This window comes from Vidua chalybeata, chromosome 10, assembly GCF_026979565.1.
Source record: "Vidua chalybeata isolate OUT-0048 chromosome 10, bVidCha1 merged haplotype, whole genome shotgun sequence".
Lineage (NCBI taxonomy): Eukaryota > Metazoa > Chordata > Aves > Passeriformes > Viduidae > Vidua > Vidua chalybeata.
Window position 1 is genome coordinate 6,996,802 of NC_071539.1, and position 21,031 is coordinate 7,017,832.

The 21,031-nt window shown below is 41.6% G+C and overlaps 1 long non-coding RNA gene across 1 annotated transcript; it reads right to left on the reverse strand.

Annotated features, from left to right (window-relative positions):
• Positions 1-471: 471 nt before the first annotated feature.
• On the reverse strand, positions 472-12,100 carry LOC128793063 (uncharacterized). Its single transcript, XR_008432651.1, has 3 exons — positions 11,928-12,100; positions 9,349-9,530; positions 472-1,025 (listed from the first exon to the last, which is right to left on the reverse strand). It is a non-coding gene; the product is annotated as an uncharacterized LOC128793063 (long non-coding RNA).
• Between the last annotated feature and the right edge of the window lie 8,931 nt (positions 12,101-21,031).

Genomic DNA, 21,031 nt, shown 5'->3' on the forward strand with positions numbered 1-21,031 from the left:
TCACAGCACCAGGGATTGGTGATCTCTGCACACCAGGTGATGCTCCACATGAAAAGCATCATGAAGTTCAGTTCACGTTGTTTCCATGTCTCTAAAATTCCTGGAAGGAATGTGTGAGGTGCCTGCACGGGCTGCTCACCACCAGCTCTGCTCCATGGATCACTGATTAATGGGGCAGGTGGAGGGGAACGTCCTTGCTGTGTTTTATGAGTGTCCCTGTGCTACCAAGAAACAGGGAACCTCAATTTCTAGGGCTACCAATCCAGCAGTTCTTTTTATATCCTCATGCTAATTTTCTAATATTTAATTCAAATTAAAAATTAAGGAAAAATAATATAAGCACAAACCCAAATAATGACAGTAGTATTTACTTTTTGAGGCCCAGTAAAATAATTTATCAAGCTACACAGCTGGATCATTGTGCAGCTGCAGGTGACTCATCCTTTTAGGGGAACTGAACAATCACTGAACACTATTTAAATAGAAGAAAAGGGGGAGTGAGGGGTATATGGATAGATGCTTTACGTGCAGCCTGTACATATGCATGTATTTCTGAATAGATTAGTATTTCTTTCAGATAAAATGATGAAGGATACTCGTGGAACCACTGAAAGTGCTCATTGTAAAAGAAAATCAAAGGGGCTGACAAAGCCATTTGATCTCTAGTGCTCCCATCTAAGATCAGTTTGACACTGGGATCAGTCGTGGGTTTCACGTGCTGGCTGGAATTCGCAGGGTATTTCAGTGCTGGAATTTGCAGGGTATTTCACTGATGTAATTTGCAGGGTATTTCAGTGCTGGAATTTGCAGGTTATTTCACTGATACAATTTGCAGGGTATTTCAGTGCTGGAATTTGCAGGGTATTTCAGTGCTGTCTGAGATGACTCGGTGAGGCAAAGGCAGAGCTCTTCTCAATCACGGTGCTTCTGCAGTTCTCTGCTGCTGCAGCCCAGCCCACTGGCAAGGACGGCACGTGAGGGCTGAGAAAACTCCACAGTGTGGTTCAGAAATCCTCTGATTCCTTCTGGAGGGGGAGAGGAGTAAGCAAGCAGTGGAAGGGGAATCTTATTTAAAACCTACACAGAGAAATGTAAGAGTCTGCCTACAAATGCCAGACTCAGGGAAAGAAGCCTCACATCAGCTGTAACTCTGGCAGCACCTTTGCTTGCCCTGGCCAGGGAGAAGGCTCCTTTCTACCATGGGTGTGGAATTGAAATAGACACTTCCATAAAGTGCTGTCTGCTCAAATGTCACGATGTTGGCTTTCTGCCCCATTTTCAGCTGCAGAGAACAGCAGATGGGAGGGGCAGAAACAACGAAGATCCCTTTTTAACTCTCAGTTTGAAAAATCTCCCAGTCCTTTTCAGCCAAGTAGGTCTTCTCCCACCTATTCTGAGCACGGCGTTTTCTACATCTTGCTTTGGAAACCACACTTACTTTACCATATACCAAACCTAATCCTAACCCCCCAGAATTTTACAGTGTGCGCACTAGGGAGCAAACAAGGACTAATGTGCCACCCAGAGAACAGCAAGTGATCACTTTTTGTGATTTTTCAGTTACTTCCTCAACAAATGAAGAGTATAATGTGCATTAAAGTTGTGCGCCAGGTACAAAGTGTAATGAGTGCAGACAAAAGAGAAAATGAATAGTCATGAAAGGAGCTTAACAAAGCATTCAGTAACTGACATGGGTAGTAAAAGTGTAGAATTAGGAAGAAAGGAGTATTAAAGAAGTATTATTTTGTTCAGTCTGTTCAGAAATTGTTCGGCCTTTTCATGGAACAAGACAGGAAGCCAACTGAATAAGCATGATCAGGAATATTCATTACCTTTAGAAATTCTTAAAAATATAAGCTACTTTCTAATCACAACAGAGCCAAACTGCTTTTCACATTTTTAATGCAAGATTCTTGCATTCCACTGCTACCCAATCTTAGGAAATCACAGGTGTAATATTTTTCAGTATGTGTATCCACACAGTGCCACCCACAAGCACATTCACATCCGAAGCCCTGCAGCACATAACCTCAACACTGTCCCCCTGAGCACAGTTCATGGCAGCTTCCTGCAGGCTGCAGAACACCAGGCTCCCAGGTGCCACACTGGCAAATGCTTCGGTGAAGATCAGTAAAATGAACCAAGAATTTAACTCTGTGAGTTGCAGTTGCATTACAGTAAAGTTCACAAATTCACTTTTCGGATCTAAGCTAACCCTCAGGTGCAGTGCAGCAAGAAATACTCACTGCAGTCAAGGGTTGCATTCAGAATAATTACAGATGTATTTTCTCTTCCCCTGGACTTTGAGGCTGAGCTCACACCAAGCTGTCAGCAGTGGTATTCAAGCATGTAATTTTGAAGTTTTGCCGTTTAATTTACAAAACCTTTGGTGCCCAAAGAGTTTCATGTTCATGAATCAGGAAATCTGATCGGAGAGGCTGGGATTCCAGGTCAGCAGAGAGACAGAAACCATTTTTAGGAAGCTTTTCAGCATAATGCTGCTGCTGGCTCTTTACCTCCATCAGCATCTACAGTGCTGCTCTGACCCCAGCCCGTCCTGAGGGAAAAGGGATTCAGTTGTGAATTGATGATGCTGGAAATGGCACCGTGGAGGAACAAGGCAGAGGGATGACACTGTGCTGTCTCTGGTGTTACCTGCAACACTGTTATAGGGCTGTAAGTAATATAAGCTTATGTAACAACTGCGCCCTTAACAAACTGCTGTGCCCTGCTGGTGAACACTTTATCCAAATTAAACTGGGGAGGGAGGGAATAGAGAGAACATTAAAGTTTAAGGAGAGAGCAGTTCATACCCTCTGCAGTGCCAGTGCAGATCTGTACTGTATCTGTGTCTCAGTAGTTACTAGGATTTGCTACTTGCATATCACACCTGTTAAATGGGCTGAAGTACCCAGAACATTTGGGGTTTTTTGCAGGTTGAAGGCTAAGATGTCTGTGGTGGTTTGGGTGTGTGCATCAATGATGGTGACTCAACATTTAGAACTAATTCAGAAAGGAAAATGACCAGAGGCTGGGTTTAACTGATAGACATTTTTAGGAGTACATGGAATAAAATAACTGTATGTTTTACGTGTGTTTTCCTTCAGTAAATAGCATAAGTAGTTGCACAGTTGTTTTTTTTTTTTTTTTGTCAAAGATTTTGAACTGTTCTTCAACTGTAATCTTTCTCTGGGAAAGTAAGGCACAAAGTGATGTAAACAGCTTGCCAAGCAACCAGTGGCAGAGCCAAAATCAGAATTCAGATTGCTTGCCCACCTGTTTCCTTCTATCCTTGCTGCTGAGCAAGTTACCCAACACGTGAGGTTTTCAGATGGAAGAACAAGTGAGCAAACAAAGGAGTGAAATTAAATATAAGCAGAGTGAAAATGACCAGTGTGAGAAACGAAACAAGCAAACTGCAAAAAAGAAATAGTAAAAACACTATAAAATAAAATCAGAGATTACAATAAAGAAATAATTTCCATTTTAACCCATGAGAGCTAATGGTGTGCTAATGGTTTTCCTCATACACAGAGGGCTTTGGTCCAAAACTCTGAATGAAGCCATTCATGCTCTTGTGTGTATTTTTTTACCAGAAGTTATCTGTGCTCCTAACTCAAGATGCTCCTGATTTCTGTTCTGTTGCCAGCCTGTTTTCACTGTGTGTCATCCCAGTGCTGGGGAAGGCATCAGCCTGACAGCTCCACAGGCTGGAGTTCCCCCTCTGAGCGCGGGGAAGGATGCGAGGCAGGAGGCAGCTGCTCCCCCAGAGCCTCGGCTCCGCCCTGCCCCAAAACTGGCCTGGGAGGGAGTCACTTGGGGACGAGGGCAGTGCTGGCTTTTGTGATGCTCCTTCTGCTGGAACTGGGCCGAGGCACAGCTCACATCATCCATCAGGCTGTGCTGACACGGGAACAGCTCCTGGTCACTCGTGGCCTGGGCTGGGTTGCACTGGGCAACAGGCCATGAACAAAAATCCTCTGTGAGCCATTCCCAGCTCCTCTGAGCCATTCAAGCCCCTTAACTCAGCAAAAGAAGAGGCACTTTTTAAAATGAGGCTTCTCACAAATGACAGGGAAGCAGTCGCCCCCGCACACACCTGATTCACTCACGGCTCTGAACTGGCATTCCTTCAAGAGCTGGGATGAGCCCAGAGCTGCTGATTCAAAGACACTTGGAATAAGAACTCAAGATTGAAAGGTTTTTGTTCCTTCCTGGCTTGGTGCTTCTTTCCTTGGCCTGCTCTGCCTGCCCATGCTGAATGTCAATCAGCAGAGCAGTAGCACCTTTGCAAAGAAGCCCCAAGTATCTTGGCAAATACATTAACAAGCAAGTGGAAAAACCCCAAGGTTTCCACTAGTCCAAAGGAGAAAAGGCTGGAGTAGAGTGGTGGAGCTGAAAGCTGGACAGGGACAAAGGGTTAGGAATTGAAGATGCTGTACATCCCTGTTGAAGCCATAGCAGACATAGAGGTGTCTTTTCCAGAAAAGATTTCTAAATGATGCTCATAGTGCATCCACAGCTGATTCTCAGAGACATTTGCATCAAATATCCCTGGAAAAATTCCCATAAGGAAACTGCCAGAATGAGTTGCTAATTGCACATGCAGAGAATCTTACGTCAAAGTGGCTGTGATCAACCCAAAGTATTTCTCAAAAAAGGCAATTGCATTTTTATTCAAGTCTCTGCCACCTTATAATTGACAGCTATTTGATGTTCTTGGAATGAGTAACAGCTCAGTTTATTACAAATTTCTTAAATCCTGCAGTTAGGACCAGCCTAAGTGAGCAAACAGAGAAAACTGATTTGAATTCAACAAATTCAAGTCTCCCTCTTTGATGGTCTGATGAAACTGGATCATCTTGATCTTTTGTTACTACTGAATAGCTGGGAATAGGTTTCTTTTGCAACCTGTCAGTTTGACAGCTCCATTTAGAACAGGAGCTGTTTTCCTGATGATTTCCATGTGAAGCTCTAAGTGACTGAGCATTTTATCGGTTCATTTTAGGAAGCAAATGTTTTGTATTTACTATGTTTAACAGCATTTTCAAGGTCAATATAGCAGGATATTCCCTGCAGTTGTTTAAATTATTAATAAAACATTTTGAATCTTAGAAAAATAAATACAATGGTTTTAAGATGGCTGGTTAAATTCTGCAGCTCCATTGATTAGAATCCTAAATAATTCCATTCATTTAATGAAATTCATTGCAGTTTCAACCACCTGTAACAGGGAAGAAACTTTACCTCATTTTTTTGCAATGCTAAAACAGAAAGAACAAATGAGCACTCAGTAGTGCTAATATGGATCTAACATTGTCTCCATTGGGATGTAACAAAAAGATATTTAATCTTTTAAGGCTCAATCATGTTCAACAGTGCCTATTACACAGGCAGGGTAGGCTTCTCAGAGCAAGTATGAGAAGAGGCTTGGCTGCTCTTTGGATATCTTCAAGTTTCCTGCAAGTTCCCACTGCAACAGGGAAGTGGAAAGTTGAGCAATAGACCTGGCACAGTAACCTCATTGATCCCTCAATTACTTCTGCTGAAAGAAAGACAAATAAATACAGCAAGAGGAATTGGAGGAGTCAGGCCATGCTGGCTTGTGTGTGCACTGCAGAAATGAGTAGCAGAGGCAGAAATGGGGTAATGTCCCTGCATGATTATCTTCAGACTACCCTGATTAGAGGCAAATAGTAGAGAGCTGGAGATCTATACAAATGTCATTAGACCGAGGGCTGTAATGCAATTTAGTGAGGTGGCTGCACTGGTAGCTGGTCCCCTGACACAGAAACAAATGGTGTTTTAGCAGTGTTGGTGCTAAAGAGCAAGAACCTGGCAGAAATGTGTGTCAGTGTGAGGAGGGAAGCACGGGGTTGCTGTTATTGGCATCACTGGCTGTCAAACTGGTGACTTAAGCTGCCTTGGGGAGAGTCGGGGCCCAAGACAAAACATCCTTCAAAACCCTGAACCAGTGCAATGGGGTTTGAGCTTTCCAGCATTCAAAGTAAAGGATATTTCCTTTCCCACTGTTCTCCTGCCTTTTTTTCCTCTCATTCATGTTCACTTTGCCTCATCTTGGACTCCCACAGGCCAGGCTGTCTCAGGCTTCTCCAAGCAGCACCTGCCAGGGCAGCTCTGCAGCAGCTTCTGCTGCACAGTTTTGTTTCAGGGGCTCACCAGTCCCAGTCCCACTGCCTGGGCTCCAGCCAGCCCTGCCCATGCTCAGATTGCTTTTTCTGGGGATTTTTTTTGGCACTTGTCTTCCTATAAAAGGGCAATTTTTAACTCTTCTCTCAAGGGAACTGGCGAGAAATAAACTTTCTTTGGGATAATAAGAGAATGATGTTTGCAACTCCAAAAAACTTTTGGAGTAGTTTTTATAATCCTAATTTAACCTGGTGGTCTCTGTGATATAGCAGCATCATCTACTTCAAGGCATTATACCAGGAGAGCCAGAAGACAGTCTGCAGGGAGTTGCCCCACTCCTTTTCTACCCTGCAGCCAATTAGGAATGACCGAGCCTCTCTCTGATGATTGGCAAATTCTGGATATGCCCAGTGCAGCAACCTCAATGCATTCATAAGCAAATGGATTTTTGTCATCAAATGATAAAGTTTTAGGAATAACTGAATCTTAGTATATTTATATCCAAACAGCTTCCATCCATTAAAAAAACCCCAAAACTGCAAACAAAAAAACAAACCACACAACACAAAAAGACAGTGAGCATATAGGACAGAAGGAGGTTAACTATTTGAAATCTTGGTTGTCAATTTCATATTGGTGATTAGGTTCTTTTAAAACTAATTGCAGCTGATCTGTTTTTTAACATTTTATGCTGTCTGTCATCAATCTACAAAGCACATGAATACGGTTTTCTGGTTTACAACCTTGATTTAATTCTGTTTGTAAACACTGGGGAACAAATGCAGCAATGTCATGCAACAGATGAGCAAGGCCCTGAAACACATCTCACAAAAGAATTTTCCCTCTCACTTCCATCCATCTCCTGCAGGACATAATGCAGTTACTGTTCACCTTCCCTCGTGGTCATGCTGTTCATACCAGTGGGAGGATGCTCCCTCCTGACATATGACTGGGCAAAACGTCAGTGTCCCTTGAGAACACCCCCTGCCACAGCGTTCAGGCACTCTGAGTCCAGGCAGAGATGGATGGAATGAAAATATTCTGGGATGGGAGAGAGGGGAGGTGGTTCACAGGCTTTGGCACTTCCTTGGCGCCCTTGTGAGGTGAACAGTAAAGGATGTCACGGATACACCTGAACTCCCTGACAAAGCAGGGAACTGAGTCCTCAGAGCTGAGGAACCTTCTAGCACAGCTATTTCTGTGATCATGCTGTATTTGTAAATTCACAGGGGAAGGAGAGGGATTATGCACAGAAGACAGTTCTGTGCTTTCTGTTTATTCTGGACACAGAGCTTCCTCTGAGAGCCTGCAGAGGACACGGGCTAAAAGAAAGCCTCTGAGAGGAAGTGCTGAAAAGTAAATAGGCAGCAGAGGCAATGCTGCTGAGACACTGCAGAAGTCAGGCACTGTATCAGAGTTTTGGTCTGTACCCTGAACGTAAGCCTGGGAGACAGAAATTGCCATATAATTCTTTCTGTGACATATAATTACATTCTTAACCTCTTTGTCTTTTTTCCTTTTTCTGATAAAGAGGAAATAATTCATTTCCAGGAATATAAGTGGCTTTAATTCACTTAGATCAAGCCTCTTTCTCTTTCTTTTTTCTTTTCTTTTTTTTTTTTTTTTTTTCCTGATTCAGTGCCTGACTAAGAACCATCATTCTTACCACTTCTGTCAGACTATCCCACATTTCCCAGTGGTTTTTACTACTGCAGTTTGGAAGCACTCTTTGTTCTTCCAGTCCCAGTGCCTACCAAGGCTTTTCTTTGCATGTTCTTTGACGTTTATTCCCTAGGAGCCGGATCCTTGTGTCCTTACATGTGAGCCAAATCTCCCAATGAATTTGCAAACATGCAGGATCAGCAACTTAAACAGTTTATTTGTTCTTCAGGGTTTTCTGTGTTCACAGGAAAAAGGACGCCTATAGGCAAACACTGCATCACCAGGTTTCATCTGCACAAAAGGGAAGCTTAGAGAGGAAGGAAGGCACAGCAGTGCAGAGTTAACGATTAAAAAACAAAAACAGCCTTCTCAGGGTTTTTTTTTTCTGAGAGGATGGTGGTGACAGATGCAGTTACAGGACACTAAACTTGTTTCTTGAAATACATCAAAAGACTCCTTTGCTGGGTTTGGCTCAGTGTCAGCAGTAATAGCTGATTCCAGTGTGTTGTCAGAATAATACAAATCTTTGGCTGTATTTTTGAGACACCTTTCAGCTTGGGTATCTGTACTACATTTACATTTAGGACCCTGGAATTTCTAATGGCCTGGCACCTCAGGCTGAGAGCTGCCTGCTCCCATTTACTTCAGCTTTGGTGTTTGCGTCAGAGGATTCTGGCCGGGCACGTTGGAAATGTAATGTATTCAGTTTATGCCCTACATAGAAGTTGAGATCAGCATCGACGACCAGATCCAATCTGCAGCGTTAATTCAAACAAACAGCACTGCTGACACCATGATTGCTGTGGATAAGGGCTCCATCTCACAAACTTAGATATTTGAGAATCTTCAAAGTTCACTTTAATACCAGTGTCCCTCTTCTGATGTCAGAAATTTTATAGCAAGTAGTGTTGGTGATGAGCCAAGGTTTGACACGATCTAACTATATAATTTTGTGAAAATTTGTGGTGAGACAGGACCATTAATATTTTATTCTGCAGTAGAATGAAACCCTTTTTTTGCTCTCTGTCTGCTGTGCACATACAGAACAGAAGTATTGCTACAGATCAATGGATTTTCCAGCCAGAGAGATAATTCTGATCTCTCAGTCTGGCATTTTACAGCAACAGTCAAATGTATTCCCTGAGAAGATTGTGCATCAGATCCCTCAACTTGCTGATATTAATTCAGATTACACGTGTGTAGTTTGTGTGGACAAACCCTCAGCTTACTGTGCATGTGAAACATCACAACTGTTCTCCAGATATGCCAGTGACCCACACTAATGGACACATGCCTCATTTCCAGTCTGACTCTATCTGGACTCAGCTTCCTCCTATTGCATCTAAGTACATTCCAGGAATATATTTTGTTGAATTGCTCATCATTTCAATGGGATAGAGTTTGGGACATGTAATACTGATTAATATGTACTTCCACAGGTGTTTTACAAAGATTTTTACCCTAATTCTGCTGATTATTTAGGTCCACCATTCTTATATTTTCTACAAAAAAGTAGATCCATTTACAGACATTTACCTAGTTTTGTTTCCCACACTGCTTCAATTTCAGCTGAGATCATTTCCATACATATCAGGTCCACTTTTTGCACACAAAAAAGCAAAGGACAGGGATCTGACTGCTCAGCTGAAGTCAGAGGCCACAAGGCTCAGGTACTTCTACCTCTTACTCAGAGTGTTTTGTACACCTCTGTATTCAACCTTGAAAACAGAACACAGGAGACAGAGACAGTGCCACCACCTACAGAAGTTTATGCCACATCAGCACTACTTTGCCAGCATTCCAACACAAAATCAGATTTTGCAAAGGCTATTTTCCCCCACTGACATTAAAATGGGTGCCAAGGCCATCAGGGAAAGCATCAAGCAGACACGAAGTCTGCCACAAGATCTCAGCTGTTTGTGCTACTGCATGTGCCTTTATCCCTGATGGCATCCCCCAGAGCAGAGAGAATCATCATTTTATGAGAAAATTCCGATAAATCCATGCTAGAACAATGCAATGCTCTGGAACATTGAAAGAGCTTGTGAATGTAAAAATCATTCACCAGTACAAAACCAGGGCGTTGCTGCATTGTCTGCAGGAGACAGCGACGTTCAGCCCTCGGGGGAAGCAGCAAGGAAAATGATTGCAGCAGGAAATCTTTCTAAACAAGAAGTTGGCCACATGTTAAGAGCCATAGGCACTTTATTTCATAAAAGCTTCCCTGTATTTCTATTTCTTATTATAATTATCTTTAAAGATGCTGCTCCTTCAGGTAAGAGTCACCTAAACATAGTCCTCTTCCTAAAAAAAAAATAAAACTCACAAATCCTTGGCATGAGGAAATAATTTTTTTTTTTTTTTACTATTACTATTACTATATTTTACCCCTCTGGACACTAAAACTGTATGTAGAATTTCCTACATCTTATTTGTCTTTTTTTTTTTGCTCAAAGGCTGAAGAAAATGACTGTAAATCAGTTTGCATTCAAAACACCACACTTGCACCTAAAAGAACAGGATATTACACCATTAAAAATAAGATTCAGTATAATGGAAAAATTTTCTGACTGACAGCATAGCACCTTTTGAGTCATAAATTCTCATTTTTATAGAACAAAAGGGACTATCACAATCACTGTCTGAATTCCTACATAACAGAGACAAGGTAATTTTAGACAACAATTCCTACGTCAGTCCTGCCTTCTGATCTGCAAGAAAAACTTCTACTTTACATGTCACACCCTGCAAGCAGAATACCCAGGGATTCTTCATCTTTACCCATTACAATTATCAAACAGATTTACAAAAAACTGATAAGCAATAGGGCAGAATCAAATCCTAGTTCTAAACAAATTTGAGCACAGATGAATCAGCACACGGAAATAATGATAGGATGGCAGTATCTTTTAGAGACATCCTCTTTTAGAGGCTGAAATCAAACTATTTTATACTTCACAAAGTTCCTGTAATTGGATCTTGCAAAATGGCTAAATGCTGTAATGGATCTGTGGCTTCATTAGCACACTCTGACATCCTGCAGCAGCACATCCATCAGGCTCCTCACTCCCCCTGGGGAAGGCTCCAAGGGGCTGCCACAGGGGAGCCAGGCTCTGCAGGATCAGCAGAGCTGGGGGTTTTGCTGTGCCCTGGCTGCAAACCAGGGAGGCTGGGCCCAGGGTGCCAAATTTGGAGGGAGAACAGCTTGCCCTCCCTGCTAAGGGGACCAGTGATCACTGTTACAAGTGATTTCTGATGGCTTTGAATCACCATGAAGCTGGTGTGGGCGAGTACAAAGGGGTGAGACAAAGATTATACTTGGGCCAAGGGAGCTTCAGGCCAGTTTGTAACTTGTAATGAGAATCTCTGGTGTTTGTCTGGGAGAGTCACAGCTTTATATTTCTACCCCTGCCTGCCTTTATGCAGTAAGCTAAGAAGTGCAAAAAATATGATTAGGAGTAGCTCAGGTTAGATCTCCTAAGAGCACTGATAAACCTAGCTGAACATTTCTGTCCATGGCCTAATTAGTATAAAAAAACCAAGATGAGATTTTCAAATGTTGTGAGACACCCAGTCCTGTGTTAATCTTAACTTTCACCTTATATTGCTTCTGTACTTATATGTGTTTTCTTTTAATTAGATCAACTTTAATTTGGAACAGTTTCTTATCTGAAACACCTTATTAATACCACAGAAACATTAAACAGAAGTTTGCATTACAAACGTGGAAGTAAGTTAAAACCTGAAAATGTGACCTCTGTCTTCAAGCCTGTCTTAGCTTATAAATCTGTAATCAAGGCCTAAAGGTTGTAACATTTATGCCAAACAGCTCCAAAACACAGGATGAGCAGGATACTTTCCTGAACTTGGAGACTGGAGGCACCATCTATGCCCACATGTAGTTTTTACTGTACCTTATTTCTTAACCTTGAATACTTCATTTTGCAAAATTAGTATTGCTTCGTATTTTATCTTTTAAAAGAGCTGTGATTGTACTGGCAGTAACACTGACATGGTTCTCGTGAATCCCATAGTTACAGTAAGGACTGCAAAACACAGATCACTCAGATCAGACAACCTAAACAGTGGGAAATAAACATAAAAAGCTCACTTACCATGACAGTTCTGGAATTGCACCAGGGATGAACTTGTCTCTGTGGGCTCTCCCAGCTCACAAATCCTAAAGCATCACCTGCACCAGGGTGATGCCCAGCGTTGCTGCCCTTGCATTTGAACAGAAAGCCCCTCAGCTGAGCTCCAGCTCTTTGCCTCCCCATCCACTGGTGGTTTAAGCAGACATTTGATTTTTCTATTCCGTGTTTGCCTGTAACTATTCATAGCAGCTAATAACCCACACCCTCGGGACTGTGATGTCAGCACACTCCGCACCTCCGGAGCTCTCCTGAGCCAAACCCAGAGCTCACACGGTGAGCTGGCTGCTCAGGCAGGGCTCAGGGACTGACACCACCACAGCCCAGCTCAAACACACCCAACAGGAGGGAGTCCATCTCAGTTTTTCAATTAGAGAAATCTCGTTCTCTTATAAGTAATCTGCAGGCAAGATTTAAAAATTGTATTTGTTTTTTGAGGTTGCTGAGTACTTTGTGCAGTATCGATAAAAGCACAGCCTTACTGGCCATCCTGTCAGTGTCACATACAAAAGTTTTGTGCACTGTTGGAATTAACACCAGTCCATAATACACATCACAAAGAAAGCTACTGAACAGGCAATGGATGGCAGCTCAGCTTTGCTAGTGATCTCAGCAGAGGCTACAGTGGTCATGGACACTGAACCTTTCCACTCACCACTATTTGCTTCCAGTGTATTTAATGATTCATCACCCTAGAAACCTCCATTTGGTTTGGTACATGAGGCATTTCTAATTTCCTTTCAAAAGATGAAGCTCCATTCCCTTGCTTATCATATAGCTCTACTTTACACCTCTCACATTTAAGTTAATTTTTCTGAAAATAGCTACACCCAACTGTAGAAATACTCTAGAGAAGTTAACACTCCTTCTAAGATGATACCAATGTTTCCTTCAAACTGTTAAAAACCTCTCACCTTCCAGGACTGCATTGTTATCTACCCCAATTATATTCCAGAGTTTTATCACATTCATCTTTCCCCTGATAAGTGCACTCAGGTTTGTTCCCACCTCTGCTACTTCCAGTTCACAAAGCCCCAGGTTACAGGTGAGGTTATTATTGAACCCAGAGCATCTAGTTTGTACAGTATGAGACTTATTTATATGGCAGCACCAGCAAGCTGGTAAAAAAGTTAGCCTCGTCCTTTTTGAACATCAACTCAGTTTTCCTCAACATTGGCAATGCCTCCCAATGTGTCTTACCCAGGAATTTCACCTCACCACACTTGTAAATACATTAAATAGACCAGGTCCCAAGACTAACCCCAGAGAAACACCACTAGCAACATTTCTTCAGCCTTGGCACTTTCTTTGGAATAGAACTTCAGCCAGCTCACAGTTCTTGTGTTCACCACCTTCACTTCCAAATTCAAAACCAACTTCCTATGGGGTATTAGTTGCTGGGTAAGTGGAGGAAGCTCACCCTGGAGTATGTTTTCCCAGGTGCAAGGGCATGCATCTGTCCTTGTTGAACTCCATAAGGAAGGAGAATTGGTTTCAGCTGTGGGGCGAGTGCCCAGCACTGTGTGAGCCCCAGGGCTGGGGCCCTGTGAGCAGTGCCCTGCTCTGCAGAGTGCCCCTCGGTCCCTGTCCCCAGCATTCCTGGTCACTCGTGCTCCCAGCACAGCTGCGAGCTCCTGGGGTTGCTCACCAGAGCTCTCTGCTCTTCCTTGGATTTCCCTGGCTCTGGGATTCCCCCCTGGCACCTCACCCAGTGCTCAGCCACAGGAGGTGCCCCTGCCCCAGCTGCCTCAAGGAGGGAGCATTTACACTGTCAATACTGCCCACACTTCCTGGTGACATTATCAGCTGAACTGGAACTCCCCTCTAGAAAGGGTCACTTAATATGAGGAGGAAGTTTCTTCTTACTGCTTTATTTAGGGATGGTGAATGCTGATGCAAGAGCTGGTGATGAATGTCAGCCAATGCCAGCTTTCTTGTACCATGAAACATATTATTGTCATTGTTCCCCTGCTTCATTTGGTCTAAAAATAGCTTCCTATTACTATTGTTACACCAGGTCAGGCTTTTTTTTTTATGGAAAAATATACAGAAAAAAAGCATGTGCTTATATTTTTAATTCCTGGTTGCAGCACTAAGTAAAACATACAGTGAATATCAGGATCAAATCATAGCATCTGTCTGTTAGGATTTGTTGGTATCGAGCTGTCACCCACATGGCTCCTTGTCTGGTATTAAACAAGACAAGTGCAACAGAGAAACATGAGGAGTGTTAATAGTGCTGCAAGTCAGCTGCAAAGAACTTCCAAAGCTAGGTCCGGGATGCAAAATTTTCAGCAATTAAATTGAAAACTGTATTTTTAACAATAAATTTTTAAAAATTCTTTTCTGAGTTAAAAAAAGCTATCTGTTTTAATGAAAAGCCAAATTTCACATATCTTCCTTTCCATATCTTCCTTTCCTATCTTCCTTTCCAAGTAAATACTGCTTTCTTATTATATCAGATATGGCACAAAAACTATTGCTCTTGGTTTGGCTATGAACCTTGCTCTGTTTTTGAGAGATGTTACTGAACTAAACAACACAAGTTATGATTTTGCCAGGGGCTTTTATGAAAGTTAACCCTGATTAGAGAAATAACCTCCCATGTCTAGGTAGGAACATAGAGAGACTTGGTTAAAAGTGCAATGCACAGACCTAAGATCAGCTCTGTCCTTCAGACAAATGATTCAGCCTCCACACGAGGTCTGTGTGTCATAGAAAGAGCAGAAAGAGAAGCCTGAAAAAGGAAGTTTCCCAAGGAAAGAAGATTTTCAGTTGGGGTACAAAGTTGCCTTTGCAGTGGCTCTGTTTGGGCTGTGTTTAACACCAGCCCAGGGGCTCAGGGCAGGCATTTCACCCCAGTTTCCCACAAAATCACTGAAGAGTGTCTGGCTCCTCCAGAGGTGCTTCAGAGCAGAAGCCATACGTGTGGACTCTGAATTAGTTTCTGAAATAGCATCCTTTTTAATTTTTCCTATTTAATTTTTTAGTATTTAATCCTATTTAATTTTTCAGTAGTCCACAAAAATTGCCTTCCTCATTTAGGCACCTGTGTTAGGCATGCGAGGTTAGGCCAGAGGAATTGCCTTACACATCTCTTTCCCTGAGCCTCTGCACCCCATCTCTGTTACCATCACAAATTTGGCTGAAGCTGAAGTAACAGATTTTATCAGAGCAGTAAGTGGTTCAACCACACTCTTCCTGCTCTGTTACTTCTGGTTGTTTGCATGCCTAAACAGCACCTCAGTCTTTGATCCCCTCTCGAGAGCATGAGCTCTTAAATTTGCCTATTTTTAGTTCCGTGTCTGCGACCATCTCCTCCGAGATGAAAGAGCACGGGATGACGATGCCTACGTATGTCTGTGGACTGCTTTCATCCTGATTTGTGAAAATTCTTCTCCAGGAATAGCACACTGCATTTTTATAGACACACAGTGACTGTTAGTCTCCTGTACTTCACCTGAATGTCAATTGATTTACTTGTAATTTGTCACACTTTGATAAAATAATTTCTCATCAGTGTGCAAGACAGCGCACTGATTAATAAAAACTCCAGTCCACTGCTTGTCCTTCCTACTGTGATTTGTGGGCATAGAACACATTGATACATTTTTCTGTAACAAGTGACACAGAAGAGTGGCTTAAACTTTTTGAACAAAAAAATTATAACAAAAATTTTATGAAAGAGTCAGTACATTTTGCATATGATTGACCTCCATTATAAACCACATTGAGATCTGTGGATGAAAACTACTAAATAAAAACTAATTATTATCATTTAGGGTGGGAAAGACCTCTAAGATCATTGAGTCTAACCTTTAACTTCTCACTGCCAAGCCCACCACTAACCCACGTCCCCAGGTGCCACATCTCCACATCCTTTAAATACCTCCAGGGGTAGTGGCTCATCCACTGCCCTGGGCACCTGTGCCAGGACTTGACAATCCTTTCCATGAAGAAAGTCTTCCTAATATCCAGTTTAAAGCTTCCCTGGTGCACCTTGAGGCCATTTCCTCTTTTATTATCACTTTTTATTTGGGAGAAGAGACCAACACCCACCTTGCTACAACCTCCTTTATGTCACTGAGTACTTTAGTGTTGCTCTGTGACAAATCCAAGCTTTACTTGAAACCTACCCCATCATCTGTGTGTTACCATATTTCTTCAAAGAAATTTGCTATTTAAGTCTGAATGCCTTCGAAAATAGAATTACTATTTGTTCTCACACCAGTTTTCCTCTGTACTACAAACTGCATGAAAACAAAGCAGATACAAATAGACAGTTTTATTGTCAAGCTGATTAGATTTTATAGAGCCATTCAGAAATTTGAGTATACCCTGTATTTCTGTAAGACCAAAAATATTGCCCTCAATTCTGTAAGTTTTCAGCTTTTTCTTGACAACCCCCCCTGCTCCTTTCGGAATGGTTTTTAGTCTTTTTTTAAACTTCTTTAAGGCAAACTGAATCCTGCCTCTTGACAGCATACCAACATACCTAAAACAAGAAAGTGTATGTGCTGAACGCTTCTTTTGCTACAAGCTTCAGATCAAGTCTTTGACGAGAAAAACACATTCTTTTTTGAAAGCTGAAACACGTCAGCAAATGCTGCTGCAATATATCTGCTTTACTGTAAAGAAAAGCCTCTTTAGGGAAGGGCTGTGAATTCACATTCCCAATCCAAACTGTGCGTCACACTCTGAATTTCCTGGTCTGATAGCACCACTAAAATGCCTCCCAGAGACTAAATTCAGCCTTAATTCAGGTTTGTGTGGCCAGCAGAGAATGAAGGAAACCCCACAGTAGGGTCTAATGGCTCTAGCAGCTTCTGTGCTAACTCCCAGATTCCCTCCACACAGAACGTAGCCAGGGAAAGGAGCATTCCTCAAAAACAAATGTTGCAGAGGAAGATGAAAGAATCCCTACCCAAAGTAGGCAATTCAGAAGTAGTCCAGCCTCTAAATGACATTTCCCTTTAGCCTCCATTGAACATTAATGATTACAACTCTACATCTCTAACTTGTTTTATGATGTTCTTTCTACATTACATCACACTACCTGGTGTATAAAAACAATGGAATGAAAGCCTCTAATTTTAGCTGTCATAAGTTAAAGAATAAATGGCAGCAGAAGCTTTCACATATAATTGCAGGATTTTAGGTGACTACAGAAAAATGTCTCTTTTCTGTACGTGCACAAGTCTTCAAGCAAAATTTCAGGAACTGAACGAAGTTGTGTGTGCTCAGGAGTTAATGGTGAAGGTGTCACTGTGCTCAGAAATAGAGCCAACTTCCCCATGTCACATTCAGCTTATTAATAACCCATTATTTCTGTCGCAATGGCACATGTCTCTCCACTCCTTGTTATTGTTATGCAACTGGAAGAGCTTTCAGAATCTCTCCTTGAACAGGTAAACTGTAAAATCCAGCCTGAATTGAGCTTTATGCTGAAATGCTACTGCAATTCACCCGATGAATGCTGAGTGACATAGAGTATGCAATTATGCAAGAGGAGTGTTTGCAACAAGCCATCTTGGAAGTACTTCCATTTGTGAGAGGATTTTTTCATATTCTGAATCTGAATACATTAAAAAGCCTGTAATCACTTAATAGAATCAAATCTGCAATTCTTAATTCTGAATATCTTCCATAACGAAATGAGCTCCTCAATTCTTGTGATTAACTTGCAAACAAAGCCAAATACAAGAAGCTGGCTCAGAAAAATCAATGCAGGAAATCACTGCCAGATTTCTCATAAATATTTCTGCCTTAGAAACCACTGGAATTTACACTCTCTTTATCACACATTGTATGGGACTATATGCAATTACAGCACTTCCTACACAAAATAATACAGATCTGGGTAAGATCTTGCATAAATGGATATGAAAATTCTATGCAACCTCCTGGCAAATTGCCAAAGTGGCCCTTATGCTTAGAAAGCAGTGCATCGATCTCATCTGGTGTGTTTACATGTGTATGCCAATATTGCCACAAAGCTGCTTTGTGTAGATGTGCATTTCATGACCTTGAAGCTCAGGATAATGTATTTCTCATTCTATTCAGCATCATCACACAAGGGTAGCTACAATCATTATAAAAAATCTCCAGTCGGAGAAGTGGGAAAAAAAAAAGGGACTTGGACTGCTCAGTTTCTAAATTAAGCTACATCTGAAGTTAAAAATAGCCCTTCCAACTGAAGATGCTATGCTGCCTGAATTTAAATAGCATGCTTCTTTCCCTGACAGATAACATTTATTGTGTTCTCTGCTGAGAAAAAAAAAAAAAAAAAAAAAGCCTTCTGTAAGGAGGCTACCTTTATTTTTATGTACAATTTCACTTCACCCACCATGACAGAATTAAAGAAAGTCAGTGTTCTACCTAGGAATTGTATCAATTTTGCCACAGGTGCATTTCTCCAATTTTGCTAAAACAGACCTAAAACAATGCATGTTATATATGTGTGACCTTTCCTAGCTCTTCCTGCAGAATTTCCTGGGAAGGTCTGTAGTAAGAATATTGTCTGAAATGCAATCAGATTTCTTCCACATGTCCTAAAACTGCTTGTGCCATCTTTTGTTTTCACATTCTTACATGCACATACACACACACATATATATATGAATATATTTATATATAAATATATAAATTATATCTATTTCTAGATGTATATCTATTTCATTGCTGTTTCTGGATAAAAAGAAGTATGAAATGCAATTGCACACAGTACATGTGAAATGGTTTACTCACCACTTTCCCCCAAAGCACTGAATGAAAAGGAGAAGCTGTATCTCTTTTCTCTCCAGGTTTAACACAGAACCAGCATAAGGATTTCTGTATTATCCATATTCCTACTGTACTCAGAGGCTGAGAGGTCATAATTAAGCTACACAGGGCCTGCTTGTGCTACTCACATAGTAACTCCAACATTGCTTCATAGCACATGTAGATTAGAAAGGTAAAAATTCTTTCAAGCTACCCTGACCCTTCTCACCAGTTTGAGTTAGTTCTTTTTGTCTGAATTTCTGGTGCTCCAATCTGCATAGTTTTAAATTCCAGTCCCTGTATTCATGCTCACCCCTGGGAAACTGTTAATTTTCCTCAATATTCATTCTAAATTTACTGTGCATTAATTTAATCGCTTTATGAGATCTAAATCAATCAGATTCACTTTTACCTTTTAGGCAAGAAAATAAGAAAGGTGCACTTCTAATGTTCAAAGTGACACTTGAATTTTGCTGTATTGAGAAAATTCTGCTTTCCCCCTCTTTGTTAAATTGCAGATTTTATATGAGCATTCCCAAAGGAATAGCACAGAGAGACTCAGGAATAAGTAAATGAAAGATGAGATGGATATAAATACTCCTTTAACCCCCGAGCAAGACTTCCACATTAGTCACTTTGTGGACTAAAACCCTGAAAGACCCCCAAAAGCTTTATAAGCATCAATAATATTTGCAATGATGTAAGCCAGAGGCAGTGATGTAAATTCTGCACTCCCTAATTGAATAAAACACCCACGGAAGTCAACAGGAATTGCAGTCAATTAAGCTGTAAATATTTCAGGTCCTGAGCTTTTTACATAATGTTACCACATGGCATCTCTGAGTACTTTCACCTGTGCAGGGCAGTGTTTGCTCAGAGTTCTCTGTGAAAGCAGACGGGGCTGGGGCAGGCACACAAGGCCAGGAGTGGAGTCACCAACTCCCACCACCTTCTGGCAGGGTGCCAGTTCACTTGTCCAGGTGGAAATATGAGGCTGCTTTCATGTGAAGGCATCAAGCAGCAAGGACAGATGTATGGATGGGGGCTGAATTTGGCTCAAATTTTAGGTAAAATGGTAAATAAAGTTAAATCCTCATGAAATTTGATGTGCCCATCCAGGAATGCAATTTCTCTGACCAAGGGAACCCAAGCTGTAGCCAGAGCTGTTAATTACTTACCAGTAAACGGGTGGGTGTGTGGTGAGTCCTGTCGTGTACAGAACAGTTTATACTGCCCTTTGCTGTTACTCCCTAAATCTGCTTTATCCCAGCTGTGAAAAATGAGAGCCACACGTGCTGCCCTGAGGAATGGCAGAGGAAGGAGGGTTTGTGTGCAGCCCTGGCACTGAGGATGGTTTAGGATCACTCCTGCTGCTGGAGACAGGGCTGTGGCTGCCAGAAGCCATTCACAACGTGCTGTGTCAGGAGCTTCACAAAAGCACACAATAATGCATGTAATGAGTCTCCAGAATCACATTTGTGAGGCCTGCAGAATGTTTCTCTTTCCCAATGTGAATTACTGAGTCATCCTCTTCATGTGAGACAGACTGAATTCTCTTCCCAAAGAGCTCCTTTGAATCACTATTACCACCAGATAACAGATGTTGCTCTCCAGGAAAGTTTTTTCATCCAAGCTCTTATAATCATGGGGATTATTTCAACTTGACCTTGTAACTACAACAGAAAAACAGGATGAACTGGGGGGTCTCAGAGGGTTGTGCTGCAGTACTTTGCATATCTAAGTAACTAGGCCTTGAACAACATGGCTACTCAAAACACTACACAGAGAATAACAGGAACACCCATAGTCTTAGAAGGTAAATGCTACAAATCCCAGTTTACATAGGGGAGGAAACAAGCCCTGAAGTGTTTAATGGACTCATCTGGCATCACACAGCAGCTACATAACAATTCAGCAATAAGTGATGTAATGTTCAAAAGCATCTCTCTTTGAAACTTAGAGCCTATGGATGTGCAATGAAACTCAAGTTAAATACTTTGAAAATAGGACTAAAATTATAAATTGGAAGCTTTTTGTAAAGTGCTCTAAAATGCCCATCTTCTATCAACCACTTCTGTTTTAAACCACAAGACATTGTCTCTCTCAGTACTTGCTCAAAGTGAACCTTACCACGCACTTTAAAAGACACATTGGCAATGCTGTAACACTTTCCAAATTTCAACCTTTCCTAACTATGCACATTGCTGAGCAAGCAGCAGTAACTTTCCTTTTGTATGCCTTTGTTGTGTTTCTGAATTGCAGTTTTGGATGATGAAGCACATTTTCACCACTCTTTTTTCAAAAAT